Consider the following 15,026-nt stretch of genomic DNA (forward strand, 5'->3'; position numbering starts at 1 on the left):
ATTCATATTTGGTTTGCATTATTCCATTTCGGTTGTAATGACTTGTAATAACGAATGATGGGGAGTTAATAAAAGGGGCTGGGGTATTCTAATACTTGCACGAAAGGATAGAAAGCATGCCTATAGGGTCTGTGTGTTCTATTTGCTATTACATCTAGCATGCCCTATTTGTTTCACACTAATAGGAACCATGACTATAAGAATCACGCACACACTTCACTTAACTTGTCAAATATGCTATACTTGGTTCCATGTCAACTATTCAACGCCTTTAGATAATATGCCTATAGGATACAATAATGTAATATTTTTGCTAATCTAGATACCATGACTATGAGGTTTAATAATTGGTCAACTGTTTCATGTTACTTTGGTACTGTCCCATTTAGATGACATGCCTATAGGGTTGAAGTGTTATAAAATCAAGTCTAATTGTCAAATATTAGGAATCCTGCCTATAGGATACTCCCACTCGCCTAGAAAAGCCGTTTATGAAATAAACACTGTTAATGCTGGACTCTCAAAATTGTTTCACTGCCTAATTATGCAACCATTAGAAATCATGCCTATAGGACAATATCGCTTGCTTAAGATGCATATCTATAAAATCAGCACTATTAATTCTGAGCTTTCTAACCGTTTTATTGCCTTATTGCATAAACAATTTAGAGATCATGCCTATAAGGTTTGTAATACCTATAATCTGTGAATTCAGAAATAACAACGCTGTTTGCACGATGCTGGAATTCAGAATCACCTAGAGACTATGCCTATAGGACTTAATGACTCTAAGTCTTAATTCTAAAATTGTCTACTACCTAATATAAGAATCTAATCATGTGCTTTTGTGCTTACGTGTGGAGGTCAACTTGAACCTTTAATTACAATTATGTGTAGTCCTATCTGTTTTGAATGTCACATAGTTTTATCATTTGAGCAACCTAAGTGAGGTCTAGAACCACCTAATAGTAGGTCCAAAGCCTCCTGGACCATATGCATGGGACGGGTAGTGCACGCATAGATTACAACTTAGAATTGAATTAGAGCGCCTCTAAGTAATAACTTTAACATGGTAATTAGGTAGCAGGAGATGATAGTCTATGCCCGCTGAATAATATGAGCAACCCCTACCTCAAGGGAGTTGCGAAGTATTATTTATGTTGCACGGGGTGATCCTTTAGGCTAAAAAACTTAGGACCCCCCATCCTTTTATATACTTGTTGTTCACACTTAGTCATAGATCGATGCAATTGTACTCTTTGTGATTTTTTAAGACTTGTATCTATTAGTCATATAGTTAATTTTTATGTTATAATAGAGTTTTCAACTTCTACATCTTTCTTTACTTATTTGATCACCTAGCTTAATTATCTAATCCACATAGTATGAATTTCGGTCGGGATCCATAGTTGTGGACCTTGAAGAGTACCTAACACCTTCTCTTTGAGGTAATTTGAGCCCTTAATCTATCTTTGGTAGCGTTGACTAGTCAAACAGAGTTATTTACAAATAGGTGCCCTAATGCACGTTAAAATTGTTAGGTGACGACTTTTCTCTTTTAATACCTATTTAAAAGAGTTGTCACACGTCGAAACCTACTTTCGAGAGAAAATGGGACGCGATAGCCCCAGAATTCCAGCAAGCTTTGGAAGAGCTCAAACGGTACTTATCGAGTCCACCCATGCTCCACACTCTGAAGGAAAACGAACAGTTGTACCTTTACTTGGTGGTTTCCAAGGTGGCGGTAAGTGGAGTCTTAGTCCGGGAAGAGGAAAGTATGCAATTTTTCATTTACTATGTCGGTAGAACTCTAGGCGAGGCCGAAACAAGATATCCTCACCTAGAAAAATTGGCGCTCGCTTTGCTAAACGCCTCCAGAAAGTTAAAACCATACTTTCAATGTCGCCCCTATATGTGTCATAACCTCTTATCCACTGAGGAACGTCATGCACAAACCCGAGCTCTCGGGCCGGTTGTCCAAAATGGGCCGTCAAAATCAGCGGGTACGATATCTAGTATCGACCCTGAACCGCCATAAAATCTCAAATTTTGGCAGACTTCATGGCCGACTTTTCGCCGGCCTTAATACACGAAGTCGAAAAGGAATTATTGCTAACCTTGGGGGCTACCTCAGGAATTTGGACCTTTTTTTATGAACGGTGCCTCGAACGCAAAGGGTTTTGGGCTCGGCATTGTGTTAAAACCACCTATGGGGAATGGAGTTAGACAGTCTAGTAGAACTGTGAAATTGAATAACAATGAGGCCGAGTATGAGGCCATGATTGCAGGTCTCGAATTGGCCAAAAGCCTTGGGGCTGAGGTGATCAAAGCTAAGTACGACTCCCTCATCGTGGTAAATCAAGTCAATGGGATGTTCGAAGTGAAAGAGGAATGGATGCGAAGGTATTTAGATAAATTACAGGTAACATTGCATCAATTCAAGGAATGGACCCTGCAACACGTTCTCCGATATCAGAACAACAAGGCCGATGCTCTGGCTAACTTGGGGTCGTCGGTCGACGTCGATGAATTTAGTTCGGGAACAATAGTATAGCTCATGAAGTCGGTGATAGAAGAATGCCACGCCAAAGTAAACTCAACGAGTTTAACTTGGGATTGGAGGAACAAGTACATAGACTGCTTGATGACCGGGAAATTGCCCTCAGATCCCAAAGAATCGAGAGCCTTGTGTACCAAGGCTACCAATTTTAGCTTGGTCAAAGGGACATTGTTCAGGACAACGTTCGACGGCCGCTAGCCAGATGCTTGGGGCCAGGAGATACCGAATACGCCTTGAGATAAGTTCACGAAGGCACTTGCGGGAATCATTTGGGGGGTAGAATCTTTGGTCTGAAAATTAATCAGGGCCGGCTATTACTGGACTGAAATGGAGAAAGATGCGAAGGACGTTGTATGAAAATGCGACAACTGCCAGAGACACACACCGATGATTCATCAACCGGGAGCACTCGGTCCTGTCCCCGTGGCCATGTATGAAGTTGTAGTGATCGCCGGTCCCCTGCCGTGGGCACCCGATAAGGCCCAATTCATACTATTCATGACCGATTATTTTTTCAAATGGGTTGAAGCTCAAGCGTTCGAGAAAGTCCGGGAAAAAGAAGTCATTGACTTCATTTGGGACCACATAATGTGTCGATTCGGGATAACGGCCGAGGTCATTTGTGATAATGGGAAACAATTCATCGGCAACAAGGTGAATAAATTTTTTAAAGATCACAATATTAAGAAGATACTATCAACACCTTACCACCCTAGTGGGAACGGACAGGCAGAATCAACAAATAAGACCATACTTCAAAACCTGAAAAATAGGTTGGCCGATGCCAAAAAGAAATTGAAGGAAATCCTGCACGAAGTCCTGCGGGCATGACACGCCCGGACACTACATCCGAAGAGCCATCCTTCGACACTTTAAGATCGAGGACTTCGTGTTGAGGAAAATAACATGACACACCCGGAACCCGAACGAGGGGAAGTTGGGACTGAATTGGGAAGGACCATATCGAGCCGTCGGAATCACCGACAAAGGCTCTTACAAATTCAAAGCAGGAAACAATGTGCAACTACTGAACAACTGGAACGTGACACACTTAAAGTGGAACCACTGCTAAGGTACAAACTCAACTACTATTTAATCATGTTATAAAACAGACTAGCATTTGCAGGCAAGCGGCCAAGGATGGATGTGGCTATTAGGTCTGAAAGCACGCGTTTCACTCTTTTTTCCTTAAACCAATTTTGTCCCAAAATGGGTTTTTTCAGCAAGGTTTTTAATGAAGAAATAGTAAAACGTGCTAACTTAGATTCGAAGACCGGTTTCAAACCAGAGTCAATGATTGTTCACTTCATATCAATAGTATCCGAGCCCTCTCAAGGTCGACCTCGAATACTGGGGGCCATTACCCTCGGATTAAGGTTTTCAGCAAGGAATTTATTTTGTATGCTAGGAGCTAAGGCTTGGTGGATAGGATTCATTGTAAAGGCCAAACGGTCGTATGAGCCGTGCTTGCATAGTCCACTCTAACCGTAATACAAGTTTTTATGCTCTTTCGATCATGTACTTTATATACTGAGAAATGAAAGAAAGTTCCGCCTTGATATTACGCATTTTCTGCTTCTTCAATTTCGGATCCTAGAGCCCACGGGCTACCCCTACTCGGGGACTATCTAGCCCAGAGGCTACCACTGCTCTAGGACTATCAAGCCTGGTGGCTACCCTGCTCGGGGACTATCGAACCCAGAGGCTACCCCTGCTCGGGGATTATCGAGCCCAAAGGCTACCCTTATTCGGGGACTGTCGCCCAAAGAAAATTCGGACAATCCGGGCTACCAAATCCCGAAGGCACCTAACCTATTAGGCGGTGCCCAAATATAAAAGGCCACGGCCACGGCCACCCTAAAAACGGCTCGAAGATGTCCGAAGCTCGTAATTAGAAAGTAAGGCCTTTATAAAAACTCGAAACCTGCTAAAAGGTTACCCTCAAAAAAAGCATCGTCTAAAAACACTTAAGCATCTCGGAAATTTCCGGTCGCACCAAGGTTTTTAAGCCGCAAGCAAACAAAGATGCATTGCGGTCGGGCTCCATTCGGACCTCCAAAAACGAATGCCCCATAACTACATTTGATTCTATGCTAAGGCATCAAAGACATTACATGAATAGAAATTATAAAAAGATGCTGGAAAAGTAAAGACACGATATTGCTAGAAAGGAAAAATTTCATATATATTCTGAAATATATTTACAAGGCCCAATAAAAACGACCTCAAAATAAACAAAAAAAATATACATAAGGAAAAACAAAAACTGAAAATGTACTAAGGCATCTATGTCTGGTCTTCACCGGGACCCCACTCGTCGCCAAAACTGTCGGAGCCCTTGGATCCCTCGGAACCCTCAGAGCCTTTGGCACCCTCAGGCTTGTAGAGCTTCTTTTCCTCGACCTCGAACTTTTTGGCTTTCTCGATCTTAGCCGATAGGTCGAAACCTCAGGCGTGGATCTCTTCGAGGGCCTCTCTCCGGGAAAGCCGCCTCACATATTCAGCCTTTTATCTTTAGGCGGGTCTCGGCTACCTCCACATCGGCCTTGTACTGGGCCACCATTTCTTCTGCATCAGTGGAGGTTGTGTCCAATTTGGACTTCAGTGCCTCATTTTCTCTACCGAGGGCATCTAATTCTACGATGGCCGAGCTTAGCTGTGCTCGGAGATCATCATTCAGCTGAGACCATTTATCAACTTTGTCCTTCGCTACCCGGAGTTGGTTCTCAACCGATGCTAGCTCCGTTTTCACAGTTTCCTTTTCCGAAGCCAGTAGGTCCCTTCTGCCTTTCCACCTTTTGGGCCATGGCCTTGACCTCGTTCATCTCGGCTCAGAGCTGGTCGATCAAGTCGATCTTCTGTTGGACCTGCGAAGTTTTGTTGTTATTCACCACGACTAGCTCCTTGTTTTTAGCTTCAAAGACCTTTACCTTTTCAACCAGGCCGGCATGTTCCCGCTTCAGGGTCAAGGCTTCCTTTGAGCCTTGTCCAGCTCGGCCTGGAGGTCTTTGAGGGCCTCGTCCTGTTGATCACTGAGAAACCTGTACATGTCATTCTTTCAGACCTGCTCTTTGAGCTCGAACTCGAGCTGGATGATTTCCAAACGGTACCGGAGGAAGCTCTCATGGTGAAGCACTGAGGCCTATAAAACATCGAAAATAGTAAGAGACATCAAAACTTATGTGGAATTTACAAGGGGGTGTAAGAGTGTTGACGTCTTACCTGGTTTAGCGCCTGCTACGGCTCGTTAAAAAGTGTCACGACCCCAAATTTCCTCCGTAGGATGTCGTGATGGCACCTAGTCTCTAAGACTAGGTAAGCCTATCAATGCGGAATAATAATAAATATCTTAAATAAATAAACTACAATTCAAACAATTTTAACTCCCAAAACCCGGTAGAAATAAGTCACAAGCTTCTAAGAATTTATTCTCAATGTCTCTATATATCAAGGTCTAAATAAAATATAAGGAAGCAACATAAAATGATAGAAGGGGACTCCGGAGTCTGCGGACGCTGGCAGATATACCTCGAAGTCTCCGTACGCAGGTAACTCACTAACGTCTAGGCTGGTAAGATGTACCTGAATCTGCACAAAAAGATGTGCAGAAGCGTAGTATGAGTACACCACAACGGTACCCAGTAAGTGCCAAGCCTAACCTCGGTAGAGTAGTGACGAGGTCAGGTCAAGCCCTACTGGAGAATAAATAATGGCATGGTAAAATGTTTAAACAATATTATAAGATAAAATGACAATGAAAATGAATCAAGTAGTATTTCACATTAAATTACATCAAATAATGGCAAATAAATACCTCGTGGAAACAAAACAGAATTCTTTTCAACTTTAAAAAAAAAATCACAACAATAATCAAAGGCAACTGCGGCCATAAATCAATATCAACAAGGGCACTCCCGAGGTACCGCCTCGTAGTCCCAAATCATAAACAAATTCACAATATCTCATTTCCTTATATCACCGCGGGAGCCTTCACAATTTATTTAAAGAAAATATTTTTTTCCCGAAATAGCATCCCGCGTTTTAGCCACCCTTATCACACCGCATGACTTCTAGTAGTCACCCCTACTAGCCACGCGTATCAAGCCACCCTTATCTCACCGCATGCGTTTCAACACCCAGACTTTATACCACCGCATGCGTATCAATATCACAATATGTCACAATTTGTACCTCAAGTGCTCAAATAATTTAACTTGCCAAAATAATTCAACAACAATATTTTTCCACAATAAAGAGCTCACGGCTCATGCCAAAATAAATCATCAATAATAGTTTGCCACAATAAAGAGCTCACGGCTCATGTCAAAATAATTCAACAATAATATTTTTCCACAATAAAGAGCTCACGGCTCATGTCAAAATAATTCAACAATAACATTCTTCCACAATAAAGAGCTCACGGCTCCCTCACAATGAGTATAAAAATATTCAGGAGTAAATAATTTAGGAAAATAATATTTCAAAATCTTTACTACGTTGCTTCAATATTAAGTTTAAAAATGTCAAATACTTCATATTAATAATATTTAATTTAAAGAAAATCAACCTTCAAAAAATGCACAGAATAAAAGAAACCAAGTTTCAACTAAACAGGTAAAACAATTAGTAAGAAAAGATCAAACAAATTTGAAGTATATATCTCAGATCAATGATGAAGAATATAACAAGATAAAATAATTTAATAAATGCGCAACAGTGATCTACACAATTTAAAAATATAATCTTTCGCAATTTAGCCCGTGTACACTCGTCACCTCGTGCACACGACTTTCAACATATTTTAATAATTACATCAATACCAATCCTAGGGAAAATTTCCCCCACACAAGGTTAGACAAGTCACTTACCTCGACTTGCTCCAATTTAATAAAGTATTATGCTTTTTCCTCGATTTTCTGACTCCGATCGACTCGTATCTAGTCATAATTAATTCGATACAGTCAACAAAAATTATAGTAATCAATTTTATAAGAAAATATTACATTTTCATTAAAATTCGAAATTAGCTCAAAATTTGGCCGTGGGGCCCACATCTTGGAATCCGGCGAAACTTATAAAATCCGATAATTCATTCAATTACGAGTCCACCCATACCAATTTTACCAAAATCCGATAACAACTCGACCTCCAAATCTTAAATTTTCGTTTTTGGAAGATTTTGCAAAAATCTTGATTTTTCTTCCATAAAATCACGGATTTATGATGTAAATGAGTATGGAATCATGAAATATAATCAATATAGGATAAGGAACACTTACCCCAATGTTTTCCCGTGAAAATCACCCAAAAATCGCCCAAGAACCGTGCTCCAAAAATCCAAAACGAAATGAATGAAATGACCATTTTTGGTCCTTAAGTTTCTACCAATCCGTCACTAAAAGTCCATTTTGCGTCACTAAAAGTCTATTTTTCGTCACTAAAAGTCCACCAGAAACTGCTCTACCAGCCTTCCTTCAATTGATCATAACTTCATGTACAAATGTCCAAATGATAAATGGTTTAACTTTCTGGAAATTATAGTCCAACTACTACAACTTTTATGTTTTGGAAATATTCTGATTCCTTATGAATTGCGAGATATAAGCTTCCAAAGTCAGCTCCACGCATCAGAAATTTCTGGCGAAATTTCTGGCGAAACTGCTCTACCAGCCTTCATTCCATCTGTCATAACTTTCAGTACAAATGTCCAAATAATGAATGGTTTAACTTTCTGGAAACTATAATCAAACAACTACAACTTTTATGTTTTGAATATATTCTGATTCCTTATGAATTGCGAGATATAAGCTTCTAAAATTAGCTCCATGCACGAAATTTCTGCAACAGAAATTTCCCGCACTCTTTGTCCGAAATCCATTCCGTTTACCTTCCGAAATCCACCCGAGACCCTCGGGACCTTAACCAATTATTCCAACATGTCCCAAAATACCATACGAACTTAGTCGTGTCTTCAAACTACATCAAACAACATCAGAACGACGAATCGCACCTCAAATCAAACTCAATGAACTTTGAACTTTCAAATTCTATATCTTGTGTCGGAATACATCAAATCAATTCGGAATGACTTCAAATTTTGTACATAAGTCATAAATGACATAACATGAGCTATGAAAATTTTCAGAATCAGATTTCGACCCCGATATCAAAAAGTCAACCCCTCGGTCAAACTTTCCAAAAATTTAACTTTCGGCATTTTGAAGCCTAATTCCACTACGGACTTCCAAATAAAATTCCGATCACGCTCCTAAGTCCAAAATCACCATATGAAGCTGTTGGAATCATCAAAATTCTATTCCGGGGGCCATTTGCATATAATTCGATATCCGGTCACTATTTGAACTTAAACTTTAAATTTTTCATCAAAATTTCATATCTCGGGCTAGGGACCTCGGAATTTGATTCCGGGCATACGCCCAAGTCCCAATTCAAGATACGGACCTACCGGAACTGTCAAAACACCGATCTGAGTCCTTTTGCTCAAAATATTGACCAAAGTCAACTCAGTTGTGTTTTAAACATCTAATTCACATTTTAATTCATTTTTCACCTGAAAACTTTCCGAAAAATTTTACAGACTGTGCACGCAAGTCGAGGAATGATAAATAGTGCTTTTCGAGGTCTTAGAATACAAAATTAATTATTAAATTTAAAGATGACATTTTGGGTCATCTCATTCTCCACCTCTAAAATAAACGTTCGTCCTCGAACGGAGTTAGAAATAGTACCTGAGCTTGTGAATAAGTGTGGATAACGGCTACGTATATCATGCTCGGTCTCCCAAGTCGCCTCCTCGACCGGATGACCCCTCCACTGAACCTTCACGGAAGCAATGTTCTTTGACCTCAACTTTCGAACATGCCTATCCAAAATAGCCATTGGTTCCTCAACATAAGATAGATTCTTGTCCAACTGAACCGAACTGAAGTCTAAGACATGAGACGGATCACCGTGATATGTTCGAAGCATGGAAACATGGAATATCGGATGACCGGCAAAGAGACTAGGTGGTAGTGCAAGTTTGTAAGCCACCTCTCCAACTCTCTCAAGAATCTCAAAAGGCCCAATATACCTAGGGCTCAAATTGCTCACCAACCATGAATGCAACATCACAAACCTTCCGATTCGCATAACTCTTTTGTCTAGATTAGGCTGTACGAAGTCAATCCTGAATCAACTTAACCTTTTCCAAGGCATCCTGAACCAAGTCTGTACCCAATAGCCTAGCCTCGCCCGGTTCGAACCAACCCACTGGGGACTGACACCACCTACCATACAAGGCCTCATACGGAGCCATCTGAATGCTTGACTGACAACTGTTGTTGTAAGCAAACTATGCAAGTGGTAAGAACTGATCCCAAACACCCCCAAAATCTATCACACACGCACGAAGCATATCCTCCAGTATCTGAATAGTGCGTTCGGACTGCCCGTCTGTCTGAGGGTGAAATGTTGTACTCAACTCTACCCGAGTACCCAACTCACGTTGTACTGCCCTCCAGAACCGTGATGTAAACTGCATACCCCAGTCAGATATGATAGATACCGGTATGCCGTGAAATCTGACAATCTCGCAAATATAGATTCGAGCCAACTGCTCGGAAGAGTAGGTAGTCATCATAGGATTGCAATGAGCTGACTTGGTCAATCTATCCACAATCACCCAAAGCTGCATTGAACTTCCTCTGAGTCCGTGAGAGCCCAACAACGAAATCCATAGTGATCCTCTCCCATTTCCATTCTGGAATCACTACCTTCTGAAGCAATCCACTAGGTCGTTGATGCTCATATTTCACTTGTTGACAATTTAGACACCGAGCTACATACTCCTCTATGTCTTTCTTCATCTTCCTCCACCAATAATGTTGCCTCAAGTCCTTCTACATCTTCGCAGCACCTGAATGTATGGAGTACCGCAAACTGTGAGCCTCTTGGAGAATCAATTCACGAAAACCATCTATATTAGGCACACATAGCCTGCCCTGCATCTGTAATATATCTTCATCTCAAATTGTGACTTCCTTGGCATCGTCATGCTGAACTGTGTCCTTAAAGACAAGCAGATGGGGGTCATCATACTGACGTTCCATGATACGGTCATAAAGAGAAGACTGAGAAACCACACAAGCAAAACTCGGCTCGACTCGGAAACATCCAATCTGACAAACTGGTTGGCCAAGGCATGAATATTCAAGGCCAAAGGCCTCTCTGCTACCGGTAAATATGCTAAGCTGCCCAAACTCTCCGCCTTACGACTCAAGGCATCGGCCACTACATTGGCCTTCCCAAGATGATAGAGAATGGTGATATCATAATCCTTAAGCAACTCCAACCATCTCCACTGCCGCAAATTAAGATCCTTCTGTTTAAATAGATGCTATAGACTTCGGTGATCGGTGTAGACCTCACAATGGACACCGTACTAATAATGCCGCCAAATCTTCAAGGCATGAACAATAGCTGCTAACTCAAGGTCATGGACCGGATAATTCTTCTCATGTACCTTTAACTGTCGGGACGCGTAGGCAATCACCCTACTGTCTTACATCAACATTGTGCCGAGACCAATACGCGACACATCACAATACACAGTATAAGACCCTGAACCTATAGGTAATACCAACATTGGGGCTGTAGTCAAAGCTGTCTTGAGCTTTTGGAAGCTCTCCTCACATTCCTCGGTCCATCTGAACGGAGCACCCTTCTGGGTCAATCTGGTCTTAATAGTTGTTCATAATCAATTACAAAATCGTCAATTAACTTCATGTTAACAAAAATCTCGTTGCAAACCTTCACAATACTGAAAACTAGATGCGAGGCATGAAGACCTCATAATTAGTTATCCGAATTAACGAGTCACATTTAACGCCACCTGGGCGGGAACCTACCTCATAGGTTAAAACTCAATAATTACAACACAAAATTGGCAAGTATGCATAGAGAATTTCATATAAAATTTTCAAATAAGCCTAACAGGCATGACTCCCTATTAGTACTATAGTACAAATTTAATTTCACAAGGGAGAACTTAAACACAATAATTTTCCTCACAAGGATCTCGTCCTTATATAACTTCCACCGTAGCTCGTAGCCCGGTTTAAATATATCAATTTATATAAAAATATGAGGATCTCGTCCTCAGTTCTAAATCACAAGTAATATGCACATCGTGCCAATTGAAAATTTCCATTTTCTCCTTTTAAATAATTTCGGTTACACCAAATCACAACACATAATGAACCCCACACCTGTAGGGCATATAATTCATAATTTGCAATTAATTATTCGGAATTTACATCAAAATTTACTGAAATGAGTAACAGAAAGCCATATTTAGCCTCGCAGCTCTTATTAGTGAACAACACGAAATGATAGGCGTAGTTATCTCCATAAAATCTCCCAACAGGGGTAAACACGTAAGTAGATTACAAAATTATGAAGCTCACTCATAAGTGGAGCACAATAGGATGACTCGTCTCGATACTCAAAACCGAATCAAGTTAAGGAAATTATTCCTTTATATAATATCAAGGTCGTACCTGTAACGACACTAACTGATGTAGTGACCTCCGCCATACCATAAAAGAAATATATCAATGGCTTGGTCTCCACCTCTAGGACCCCTTTTACCCGTCTTTTCTCCACCCCTAACTGGTCGTGTGGGTGGTGTAGTAACTACAATGGGGCACCTAGCCTGAGTGCTTTGATGAAATAAGTCTCTCCCAAGTTTGGGATAATTTTCTCATGATGTGCCTAGTATCACCGTATTCATAACAACCCCTTTGCGGGATAGGCTGCTCATATTGAGTCTATGCCAGATAATTGGAATAACTATTATAGGAACTCATGTCGGTGGTGCATTAAAAGAACTTACTGGAGCACCCCGAGTAATCCGATGTGCGGACTGGGCTGGCCGACTGCCCGAGCCCCCGCCATAATGATTTATACTTGCATAGTAGAATCCACTGAATCCCCCATAACCTCGAGACGTCTTGGTCTCCTTAGTTTCCTTTTTCCTCACCCCGAACACATTCTAATATCTTGGCAATTTGTACAACTAGTAGAAATGAAGTATCAGCTTGTAGCTCTCGAGTCGTACAAAACTTTACGATCATAATTGACTCATTTAATGAGTCCGTGGACTCGCCCTCTGGCTATAGGAAGCAAAGTAGGGGTATGATGGGCTAACTTATTGAACTTGATGGCATATTCTGACACTGTCAATGGTAACCTGACGCAACCGTTCAAACCCTATGCGCCACGCATTACGGAGAGTCCGGGAAACAAACTCTTTCAAAAGCATTTTTTAGAACTAAGCCAAGTGGGCAGTGTTGCATTGGATGGTCTGCCCTCTTCATAGGCTTGCCACGAACACCCGTGGAGAATTATCTCTCCCAAGGCAAATTTCTTCTTTTGTTATTCTGACTCAACACTGTTAAGCTGACCAATTTCTTAACATGCTCTTCGATTCTTCTTTGGGGTAACCCTTACCCCTATTTATACACAACGATCACGAAAGTAGAGCTCCATACAGACAAATCTTATCACGAACCACATAGTCCAGACTCTCGTCAATAAGTGTACTTACTCCGAAGCACCCCAAAATCCGCAACAGTGATGTCCACACTAAGTAGGCCTTCTATAAATTTAGAGTTATTTCTATAACTCTTTTTGTATTGAAGTATAGGATTATTAAGGAGGCGGACATACCGCAAGTCCCAACCTTATCCTCTACAAAATCTCAGGTCTTAAACAAGTGTAAATTTTAGGGAACCTTTCAGTACCACATATATACATTTCAGGCCAAAATTGATATAATACATGACCCCGCAATCCACCCATTGGTAGTGGACTCCCCCTACTCGGCGCGAAGTCATAGGTCACAATGTTCGATGATCCACAATAATAATCTTCACAGCTTGTATAAATCAACCAGACGCCAACGTCCGTTGCACCCCCACATGATTCACTAGGTGATCTCTCAATACGCCCGCATCTTCAGTCGGAACCACACGTTGAGGCAATGTTTGAGCATCTCTGGCTCCCTCATAGTCCATCTACGGCATCACGAACCGTCAACGCAAAACTGATACCGAGTGCGCAATGTCATACACGAGTAGATACAAAGAAATATAAGATATATGTTTCAAGCTAAATCAATGCCGCACGATCAGGAGTCAAAGAAGTGAATATTTCCTAACAGTTTCATAGCCTCTCGAAGATAAGTACAGACGTCTCCGTACCGATCTGCAAGACTCTACTAAACCTGCTTGTGACTCATGACACCTATGAACCTAGTGCTCTGATACCAACTTGTCACGACCCCAAATTCCCTCCGTAGGATGTCGTGATGGCACCTAGTCTCTAAGACTAGGTAAGCCTATCAATGCGGAATAATAATAAATATCTTAAATAAATAAACTACAATTCAAATAATTTTAACTCCCAAAACCCGGTAGAAATAAGTCACAAGCTTCTAAGAATTTATTCTCAATGTCTCTATATATCAAGGTCTAAATAAAATATAAGGAAGCAACATAAAATGATAGAAGGGGACTCCGGAGTCTGCGGACGCTGGCAGATATACCTCGAAGTCTCCGTACGCAGGTAACTCACTGACGTCTAGGCTGGTAAGATGTACCTGAATCTGCACAAAAAGATGTGCAAAAGTGTAGTATGAGTACACCACAACGGTACCCAGTAAGTGCCAAGCCTAACCTCGGTAGAATAGTGACGAGGTCAGGTCAAACCCTACTGGAGAATAAATAATGGCATGGTAAAATGTTTAAACAATATTATAAGATAAAATGATAATGGAAATGAATCAAGTAGTATTTCACATTAAATTACATCAAATAATGGAGAATAAATACCTCGTGGAAACAAAACAGAATTCTTTTCAACTTTAAAAAAAAATCACAACAATAATCAAAGGCAACTGCGGCCATAAATCAATATCAACAAGGGCACTCCCGAGGTACCGCCTCGTAGTCCCAAATCATAAACAAATTCACAATATCTCATTTCCTTATATCACCGCGGGAGCCTTCACAATTTATTTAAAGAAAATATTTTTTTCCCGAAATAGCATCCCGCGTTTTAGCCACCCTTATCACACCGCATGACTTCTAGTAGTCACCCCTACTAGCCACGCGTATCAAGCCACCCTTATCTCACCGCATGCGTTTCAACACCCAGACCTTATACCACCCTCAAGTGCTCAAATAATTTAACTTGCCAAAATAATTCAACAACAATATTTTTTCACAATAAAGAGCTCACGGCTCATGCCAAAATAAATCATCAATAATAGTTTGCCACAATAAAGAGCTCACGGCTCATGTCAAAATAATTCAACAATAATATTTTTCCACAATAAAGAGCTCACGGCTCATGTCAAAATAATTCAACAATAATATTCTTCCATAATAAAGAGCTCACGGCT

This window comes from Nicotiana tabacum, chromosome 22 (assembly GCF_000715075.1).
Source record: "Nicotiana tabacum cultivar K326 chromosome 22, ASM71507v2, whole genome shotgun sequence".
In the NCBI taxonomy this organism is placed as follows: domain Eukaryota; kingdom Viridiplantae; phylum Streptophyta; class Magnoliopsida; order Solanales; family Solanaceae; genus Nicotiana; species Nicotiana tabacum.